This window comes from Callithrix jacchus, chromosome 3 (genome assembly GCF_049354715.1).
Source record: "Callithrix jacchus isolate 240 chromosome 3, calJac240_pri, whole genome shotgun sequence".
In the NCBI taxonomy this organism is placed as follows: domain Eukaryota; kingdom Metazoa; phylum Chordata; class Mammalia; order Primates; family Cebidae; genus Callithrix; species Callithrix jacchus.
This window is the reverse complement of record NC_133504.1, coordinates 89,995,719-90,005,673: the sequence shown is the minus strand read 5'-3', so window position 1 is coordinate 90,005,673 and position 9,955 is coordinate 89,995,719. Positions and strand designations below refer to the sequence as shown.

Sequence of the window (9,955 nt, the reverse complement as noted above, 5' to 3'; positions counted from 1 at the left end):
CATCTAACTAAAAAACTGCATTTTGCAGACTCCTTGAAGCTTGATGTACCCAAGTAATAGCCAATAAGAGATAAGTAAAAGTTTTGTGTGGGACTTACGGGAAAACTTCTTAAAAATGGGTGTGTGTGTTCCTTCCTTCCTCCATTTTATTCAGAATGCCTATGTAATAGAGCTCAGAATCTCAGATCATGAGAACCAAAACCATATTTTAGGATTGGCAGAGTTCTGATCTGCACACAATTGGTGTCACTGATGACTCCGTGGAGTAGACTCATTACCCAGCCCACTGGATTTTCTCTTTGTAAGAGAAATAACTGTAACCTGTATAACTAGTTCTATTTTGGGCATATCTTTCACATGCATTTGGACCTATTCTAAATAATACAAATTCCTTTGGGATCCCTCTTAGTGGTAAGATGTCAAAAGTATCCATTGCTCAGAAAAATCCTGCCCACATGCATACCCACCTCAGACTTGTACTTTATTATTTTCCGATCTTCCTCCTCTTTGGTATGTTTCATGTTGCTGTTGTCTTATTATTTGCTTTTCTGGTGCTCATTTTGGCAGCTCACATACTAAAACTGGAATAATACAAAGATTAGCTTGGTCCCTTGAAAGGATGACATGAAAATTCGTGAATCATTCCAAACACACAGCCCACATCATACTGAACAGACAAAAGTTGGAAGCACATCTCTTGAGAACTGGAACAAGACAAAGATGTCCACTCTCACCACTTCCAGTAACACAGTCAGAGCAATCAAGCAAGATAAAGAAATAAAAGACATTTAAATGGAAAAGAAGTCAAATTATCTCTCTTCACTGACAATATAATTCTATACTTAGGAAACTCTCAAAATTCTGCCAGAAGACTCATAGACTTGATACATGACTTCAGTAAGCTTTCAGGATACAAAATTAATGCACAAAAATCAATGGCATTTCTATGTATCAGTAATGTCCAAGCTGAGAACCAACTCAAGAACATGAACTGATTTACAATAGCCACCAAAAAAAAATCTAGAAATACAGCAAGCAAAGTAGTTGAAAATACAGCAAGCAAAGTTGTAGAAAGATCTCTACAAGGAGAAATATGAAACAGTGCTGAAAGAAATCAGAGAGGACACAAACAAAAAACATTTCATGCTTATGGATTGAAAGAATCAATACCTTTAAAATGTCCATACTGTCCAAGGCAATCTACAGATGCAACCCCATTACTATCAAAATACCAATTACATTCTTCATGGAATTAGAAATAACTATTCTAAAATTCTACAGAATAGAAATAACTATTCTAAAATTCATACAGAACCAAAAAAATAACCTAAATAGCCTAAACAACCCTAAGAAAATATAACAAAGCTGGAGGCATCACAGTGTCTGACTTTAAACCATGCTATAAGGTTATAATAGCCAAAACAGCATGATACCAGTACCAAAATAGGCACATAAATCAACGAAACAGAATACAGAACCCAGAAATAAAGCCACACACCTACAGCCAACTGGCCATCAACAAAGTTGACAATAATAAATGGAGAAATGTTTCACTGTTCAATAAATGGTGCTGCAATAACTGGCTAACCACATACAGAAAAATAAAACTGGACCCCTACCTCTCACCATATACAAAAATTAACTCAAGATGTGTTAAAGACTTAAATGTAAGACCTCAATTTATAACAGCTCTAGAAGAAAATTTAGGAAATACTTTTCTAGACATGGGTCAAGGCAAAGAACTTATGACTAAGTCCTCGAAAGAAAATGCAACAACAACAACAACAAAAGAAAAAAAAAACTTGACAATTGGGACCTAACTAAAGAACTTCTATACAGCAAAAGAAACTATCAACAGAGTAAACAGATAACCTACAGAATGGGAGAAAATATTTGCAAAGTATACATGTGACAAAGGACTAATATCCAGAATCTGTAAGGAACTTAATAAACTCAATCAGAAAAAAACAATTCCATGAAAAAGTGGGCAAAGGACGGGAACAGACACTTCTCAAAAGAAGACATATAAGCATCCAACCAACATATGAAAAAAAAGCTCATCACTAATCATCAGAGAAATGCAAATCAAAACCACAATGAAATACCATCTCACACCAGTCAGAATGGCTATTATCAAAAAGCCAAAAAATAACAGATGTTGGCAAGGCTGCAGAGAAAAGGGAATATGTATACACTGTTGATGGGAATGTAAATTAGTTCAACTCCTGTGGAAAGCAGTTTGAAGATTTCTCAAAGAACTACAAATAGAATTACCATTCACCATAGCAATCTCATTACTGGGTATACACCCAAAGGAAAATAAATCATTCTACCAAAAAGACACCTGCACTTGCATGTTTATTGCAGCACTATTCATAATAGAAAAGACATGCAGTCAACTTAGGAGCCACTCAACAGTGAATTGGACAGAGAAAATATGATACATAGAAACTGTAGAATACTATGCCACCATAAAAAGAATGAAATCATGTGCTTTGCAGCAACATGGATGCAGCTGGAGGCTATTATCCTAAGCAAGTTAACATACAAACAGAAGACTAAATACTGCATATTCTCACTTAGAAGAGGAAGCTAAACATTGAGTATATACAGGCATAAAGATGAGAATAGACACTGGGGACCCCAAAAAGGGGAAGGGAGAGACAAGGCAAAGGATGAAAACCCTACTTCAGCAGTCCCAAACCTATTTGGACCCATGTACCCATTTCATGCAAGACAATTTTTGCAAGAACTGGGCGGAGGGTGAGGGGGGATTGTTTTGGGATGATTCAAGCACATTACGTTTATTGTGCATTTTATTTCTATTATTACATTGTAATATATAATGAAGTAATTATACAACCCACCATAATGTAGAATCAGTGGAGTCCTGAGCTTGTTTTCCTGCAACTGAATGGTACCATCTGGGGGTGATGGGAGACAGTGACATCTGAAGTATGTTGTGTCCAGTCTGCTCCATAATCTCATTTTGATTGCTGCCACTGACACTTCAGAGTACTCTGCTTCACAAAGATAGAATGTTGAAAATGGAAGCAAGCTTTTCAGTACTTCTGTGGCAATCTCAGGATATTCCTCCTTGATGTTAATCCATAATATATGGATATTTACAGTTGTCTCAAATATACTTTTAAGGCCACCATCATTTGCAATCTCAAGCAGTTGATCCTTTTCTAGCACTGACAAAATAGATACACCTGGCTTATTAAAAAAATAGGTCACGAATCCATTCCTTCTCAGTTCTGGAGTCTGTGGTTAGAAAGTAATGCTCAAACTCTTTTGAAAGCTGAGATAGGTGATCATGCACCAGCTCAGTCTCTTTCCAAATCTCTGCTAATGTTTGAAACATGTCAAAAATCCCAATGTTCACTCATCACCCTCACAATTCTAGTTTACCTTTGACTGTGGCCACTTTATCTGCAACTTGAACACAGTTGTCATTCTCTCCTGGGGTAACAAATTGAGTTTGTTTAGCAAGCTGAATATGTCACACAGGTAAGCAAGTTTTGCAACTCATTCTGTGTCACTGAAATGTGCTGCCAGTGGTGACATTTTCTAACAAATATCTGGAGCAGCTCTCATAACTCCAAAACTCTAGCCAGTTATCCACCTTTAGAAAACCATCTACTTCTGTGTTTAAGAGAAGACGTGTGTGCTCTGTGTCCATCTCCTCACAGAGCTGAGCAAACATATGCAAGTTAATGGCATGTATTTAAATGTGGTTGATAATTTTAATCATTCTGCAAAACGTTGTTAAGTTCTGGTGACATGTTTCAGCTAGCCCGCATTCCTCTATAGAGAACACAGTGTGTAGACTCACATTTAGAGGCAACTTCTTTTACCTAAGTAGTGAAACCAGAAAGCTGTCCCATCATGGCAGCTGCTCTGTCTATGTATATACCGACAAAAAGAGGCCAATTCAGTTTTCCTAATATATAATCATTCAAATACTTGATTAATTCTGTAGCTGTGGTGTTGGCTGGCAACAAAAGTGCACATAACATATTCTCATGCACATCCTCCTGAAAAATATACTGCACAAAAACAAGCGTCGTTGCATTGTTGTCAACATTGGTAGACTTGTCAACCTGGATTACATATCATGGTGACTCATTAATTCTCTCTAACAATTGTACTTCAATACCCTCTGCTATTTCATCAATTTTTCTAGTTAGGTTGGTAGCTGAGAGAGGAACACGTGCCACCTTTTGAAGGGCAGCCTCTCCTTAAAGTTCATGACAAATGTCCTTAGCAGCAGGTAGGATCAACTCATCACCAATAGTAAAGGGCTTCTTAGCTTTAGCTTTGTGGTTAGCCACTAAGAATGATGCTTCAGTGCAGACACTTTTGATGAAGTGGTGGCCTTCAATAATTGCGTCCGTTCTTTGTGTTCACAGGTTTTTTTCTTTTGAAAAACTCCAAAGGCTTGTCTTTTAATGCAGGCTGTTTGGTCTCCATGTGGCAAAGCAGTTTTGAAGGTTTCGTGGCTCCGTGGGATAGCTGGTTGCCACATATTATAGAATGCAAACTTAGAGAATGTGAATCACCTGTTGCAATGAACCTATAATTTAAGTAGGACTCTCGGTATTTTCTTCTAAATGAAGCTTTCTTTCTGCTGGCAGTCTTCTGCTGTCTCACCATTGGGTCTTTCCCCCTTTTCAAAGAAGCTCTCCAGTGATGTTTGTTTTATACTCATTTTGGCCAGAGATTAGCTTGTGGGCTTACCAAAACTGTAATTGAGAAAAATGTGCAGTGAAAGAAAAAGGTGCAGATAGAAGTGGTAAATAAAATAATGAGCAAGCCATGTGCAGACTAAAATTAGTGTTGATTCTGACTTAAAGCCTGTCACCAGATGTAGCTGTACAACTGAAGCACATCAACTCACTTGCCACTATAAAGCCTGCTACCAGATGCAGCTTGTCACTTGCCATTCACTGATAGGGTTTTCTGCAAGCAATTGATTTATTACAGTCTCTGTGCAATCAAACCTCTCTGCCAATGTTAATCTGTATTTGCAGCTGTTCTTCATCACTGCCTCAGTTCCACTTCAGATCATCAGGCATTAGATTCTCATAAGGAGCCCATAACCTAGATCCCTTCAATGCACAGTTCACAACAGAGTTTGCACTCCTATAGGAATCTAACATTGCTGCTGATCTGACAGGAGGCAGAGCTCAGGCAGTCACGCAAGTGATGCAGAGCAGCTGTAAATACAAATGAAGCTTCACTCACTGGCCTGCCGCTCATCTCCTTCTGTGAGGCCTTGTTCCTAACAGACCATGGACTGGTACTGGTTTGAGGCTCTAGGGTTGGAGACCCCTGATCTATTGGGTACTGTGTTCACAACTTGGATCAACAGAAGCCCAAACCTCAGCACCACAAAATACACCCAGGTAGCAAACTTGTACATGTACCTCTGAATCTAAAAATTTGTAAGTAAAATAAAATAGATAACTGTTTCTGTAATAAAGGTGATGTTTTGATCACCTGCATCTGTCTTTCCGATGGTTCTGAATTCAGTAGGAGGAGTATTACATATTGTAGATGAGTTGTGGCATCCAGTGGCCTTAATTAAAATTAATTAATGAACTAATGTAATCCAAATTGCTGCAATGATTTATCTTCCGTATTTGAGACACTTAAACACAACTTCCTAGTGGCATCTCTACTTAAATGCCTACCAAATATCTCAAATCCAGTATTCTCAAATCTAAACATTTACTCTTTCCCCCTCCTTGCTGCTCTGTGTCTCCGCCACCTCAGCCAGTGCCAACCCCATTCTTTCAGGGGTTTAGGACATGCCTGGAGCCAAACTTGAGCTATTTCTCTCACACACTACAGCCAATTCAACAGAAAATACACTCAGTTCTATTTTCAGATGTATTACACCTATATCGTGTCCTCAGAATGGATCACAACCTAAACTGCTATTTCCAGCATCTCGGCCACCATCACCTTTCTCCAGCATTATGGCAATTACCTTCTGTACTGGGGTGAATCGGGTCCCTAAAAAATTCACATTCAAGCAGAACCTCAATATGATGAGCTTATTTGGAAAATGGCTCTTTGTAGATGTAATTAGTTAAAAATTTGGTCATCCCATATTAGGGTGACTTCTAATCCAATGACTAGTAATATGCTTGTAAGAAAAGAGCTATAAAGAGACACACAGGGAGAAGACCATGTGATATGATGGAGGCAGACATTATAGTAATACATCTATGAGCCAAAGAACATCAAGGTTTCAGGGCAGCCACACAAAACTAACACAAAGCAAGAAAGGACCCTCCCTCAGAAGTTTCAGAGCATGGCCCGGCTGACACCTCGATCTCAGACTTCAAGCCTCCAGAACTGTGAGAGAATAAATGTCTGCTGTTTAAAACCACCTAAAGTGTGGTACAGTTGTCCCTTGGTCTCCATGGAGAATTGGTTCCAGAACACTCCCCACCCCCCACTCCTCTGCCCCTGCCATACCAAAGACCTCCTTGGATGCTCAAATCCCTGATATAAAAAGGTGTAGGATTTTGTTTTAACCTATATACCTCTTCCCATAAACTTTAAACAAATTAACACACAAACAAAGCCAAATACATCTCTAAATAACTTATATCTAATACAGTGTAACTACTATATAAATAATTGTTATAATGTAATGCTTTTATTTGTATCATATTTGATTGTTGTATTATTATTTTTATGTTTCTTCCCCCTCCCCCCAATACTTTTGATCCACAGTTGGTTGAATCCAGACGCAGAACCTGCAGATAGGAAGACTGTACTTTGATCCTGCAGCCGTAGGAAATGGATGTAGCCTTCTAGCAGTCCCTGCTAATTTTACCTCTCAGCCTGGCCTCTACCTCCTCAGTAGACTCTCTCAGTAGCAGCCAGAGAGGTCTTTTTCATGTACCATAAGTCAGACCATGTCCCTTCTCAGAGCCAGCCCTTAATGACTATTTATTTCACTCGGAGAAAAATCAATGCCTTTCTAATGCCTCCCCGTCTCCTAGTACCTCTCTGACTTATCCATGTTCCCTTCCCTCTTTCCCCACTGCCGTGTTTTTTATTTGTTTAACTTCAGTGTCTGCTCTTCCTCAAATACACAAGGCACAGTCCTTTTCTCTAGCTGTCACCTCTGCCTGAAACATACTCTGTTCCCCAACATCTGCTCACACCTTGCCTTCTCTGAGAGGCCTACTCGGTATTAATTTTAATACTACAATCTGTACTCCATCCAAAACCCCTTCATTTGCTCTTCATTTTCTCTTTCTATATACTTATGACATTGACTACTGTGTGTGTTTATGTTTTAATTCTTCTTGTCTACTTTCTCCTGTTAGAAGGTAATCTCGATCAGGGCAGGAATATTTGAACCTTTTGTCCTGTGATGTAACCCAAGCTCATAAAGCATCACTGTTCAGTAGAATTATAATGTAAGCTATGTATGTAACATTACATTTTCTAGTAGGCATGCTAGAAAGATTAAAAAGCAACAAGTTAATATTAAAATATATTTTATTTAGCCCAATTCCAAAGTTGATCAAACATGTAATCAACATTTTAAAATATATTAAAATAATATTTCACCTTTTTTTTGCTGTTGCTGTGTCTGTAACACCTAGGGTGTGCTTTGCACTTAGAGCACAACTCAATTCTGACTACCCATATTTCAAGGGCTCAGTAGGTGTACATGGGAGTGACTTCCATATTGGAAAACACAGGCCTCAAGCAATGCAAGGCACACAATTGATACAAAACCCAAAGTTGTTGCATCTAAAGTTGGGGCAGAAAAGTGACATCAGCAAGAGTATACCTACTTCATAGAGCTGTTACAAGAATTAGATGAGAACAACACAGGACATTTAATATAGATGTTATCTCAATTGTTCTCAGTTGAATAGATATCATCTCAATTGCTCTTTCACAAAATTATAGTTTTAGATTATTTCATATCTTTACAGTGTCTCATACTTAGCGTGTATTAACTTAAAACAACTAAAATTAGTTATAAAACTGTCCATACAGTCAGCTCAGTTCTACACATATTAAAGATGGCTAAAGCAAATCCTGGAATTCAACTATTTAGTTAGGTGTTGTTTTTTGTTTTCTGTTTTAATAGAGACAGGGTCTTATTCTGTAGCCCAGATTGGAGTGCAGTGGCACTATCATGGCTCACTGCAGTCTTGAACTTATACACTGCCCACAGAGACTCCTAATCTATAAAAGGGGGCTTTTCATACCTCCTCCTATGGTGTGCAGAAGCACTGGATGAGAAAGTGTGTGAAGTACAGGGCATAACACGACATTTACAAGGACATTTATGTATTGAATACATAAATGATTAAACAAAGGATCTTCTCTGATGCCATTGCCACATAAAATAAAACCTTCAAGAGAGCAGGGAAGGTAAACTAATCCATGCCCAACAGCAAAAACTAATAATAACAATAAAAGACTCCTACAGCAATGATCCCATAATAAAAACGGACTTAGTTTTAAAGAATTAGAGCTATGGCAAATTTTGTGAATGCCACTTTCTTGGAAGGGAAAGCCAAATGTAGTGTGATAGTGGTTTGGAATTAGATAATGAATGACCTTAACAGATTTTATTTTCAAAAAATAAGCCAATTCTCATCCTATAATGTATTCTAGAGTTTGAAGTCATAAAACATGAGAATTTGACTTATGCAAATCAAACTCATGAATATGAGGAAGTGGCTAGTCCAGCAAAGACTGTAGCCCAGCTGTTGGCAAGTACTCATGCATTACAACTTTTTTAATATTCTAAAAAAGCAAACAGAACACATGGGTTTGTCTTGCAGATGCCAGAGAACAGCTTCTGCTTGTGAACCCCAAATGCACTGGTACAAATTAAAACATGAAAGGTAGTCTGTGACTTTACCGCCTGGCTCACCCCCATATTCACCCCCTGGGTTTTTATATGGCCACTTCATAGTTTCCCAAGTTTGGTATGTTTACTTAGTGCTGGGAACATGATTGCATAAATCAAGTGCTCTGACACAAATACACCCTTTGCTCATTTTTAAATGAATGATCATTAATCTCTCATAATTTACCATGCATGAATGCTATTGCACTTCTTGAAGTGCAAAAGCAAACTGTCAACAGCTTCAAAATGTAGCAGCTCATTAATCTGTTTAAAGCAAATCCTAGGATTTTCCTTTCATTAGCATTATGAGTGAGGAAGCTGCTTTACTTCCTACACACTCACACTGAGAGGTGCTTCTATCTTCAGTAACTTGTTCAACCTGCTTCTCCTGTCAAAATGACATTTGGACCACAGTTTATAACTTAACTAAGATTCACTAGCCTCTCCACCTTGTATTTAAAAAAACTCATACTTAACCATGTCAAACAATTTAGCTTTGATATAGCTCTCAGGGACTATTTTGAAGAAATTTCTCAAGCCTAAAATAGCAGACTTCCCTTATGAATTATTTCCTTTATGAAATTAGTAAATTAAGTCCACAATATAAAATTATGAACTGTTTAAAATATTAACTATCAATCCCTGCAGTGCGTTGATATTTGACTTAGAAAAAACTTGGTTTTGTACAGCTTAATTTCCCTTCTAGGATCAATGACCACTTTTACCTCTCATAGCTATTATAATAAAAACCTTCTTTTGAACACTCCTAAGTCTCTCTTTTGATGAAAGAACTGAGAATATAAAAAGAATATAAAGTATTAATTAGACTACCAGAAAGACTACATCTTATTATAACACAATTATGCCGGGCGCAGTGGCTCAAGCCTGTAATCCCAGCACTTTGGGAGGCCGAGGCGGGTGGATCACGAGGTCAAGAGATCAAGACCATCCTGGTCACCATGGTGAAACCCCGTCTCGACTTAAAATACAAAAAATTATCTGGGCATGGTGGCGCACGCCTGTAATCCCAGCTACTCAGGAGGCTGAGGC

The 9,955-nt window shown here is 38.1% G+C and overlaps 1 long non-coding RNA gene and 1 other non-coding gene across 2 annotated transcripts; one reads left to right on the top strand and one right to left on the bottom strand.

The window, feature by feature from the left end:
* Positions 1 to 506: 506 nt before the first annotated feature.
* LOC144581941 (uncharacterized) lies at positions 507 to 4,748 on the bottom strand. The gene is made up of 2 exons (XR_013533422.1): positions 2,868 to 4,748; positions 507 to 581 (listed from the first exon to the last, which is right to left on the bottom strand). It is a non-coding gene; the product is annotated as an uncharacterized LOC144581941 (long non-coding RNA).
* Positions 552 to 654, top strand: LOC128931672 (U6 spliceosomal RNA). The gene has a single exon (XR_008480395.1). It is a non-coding gene; the product is annotated as a U6 spliceosomal RNA (small nuclear RNA).
* Positions 4,749 to 9,955: the final 5,207 nt, after the last annotated feature.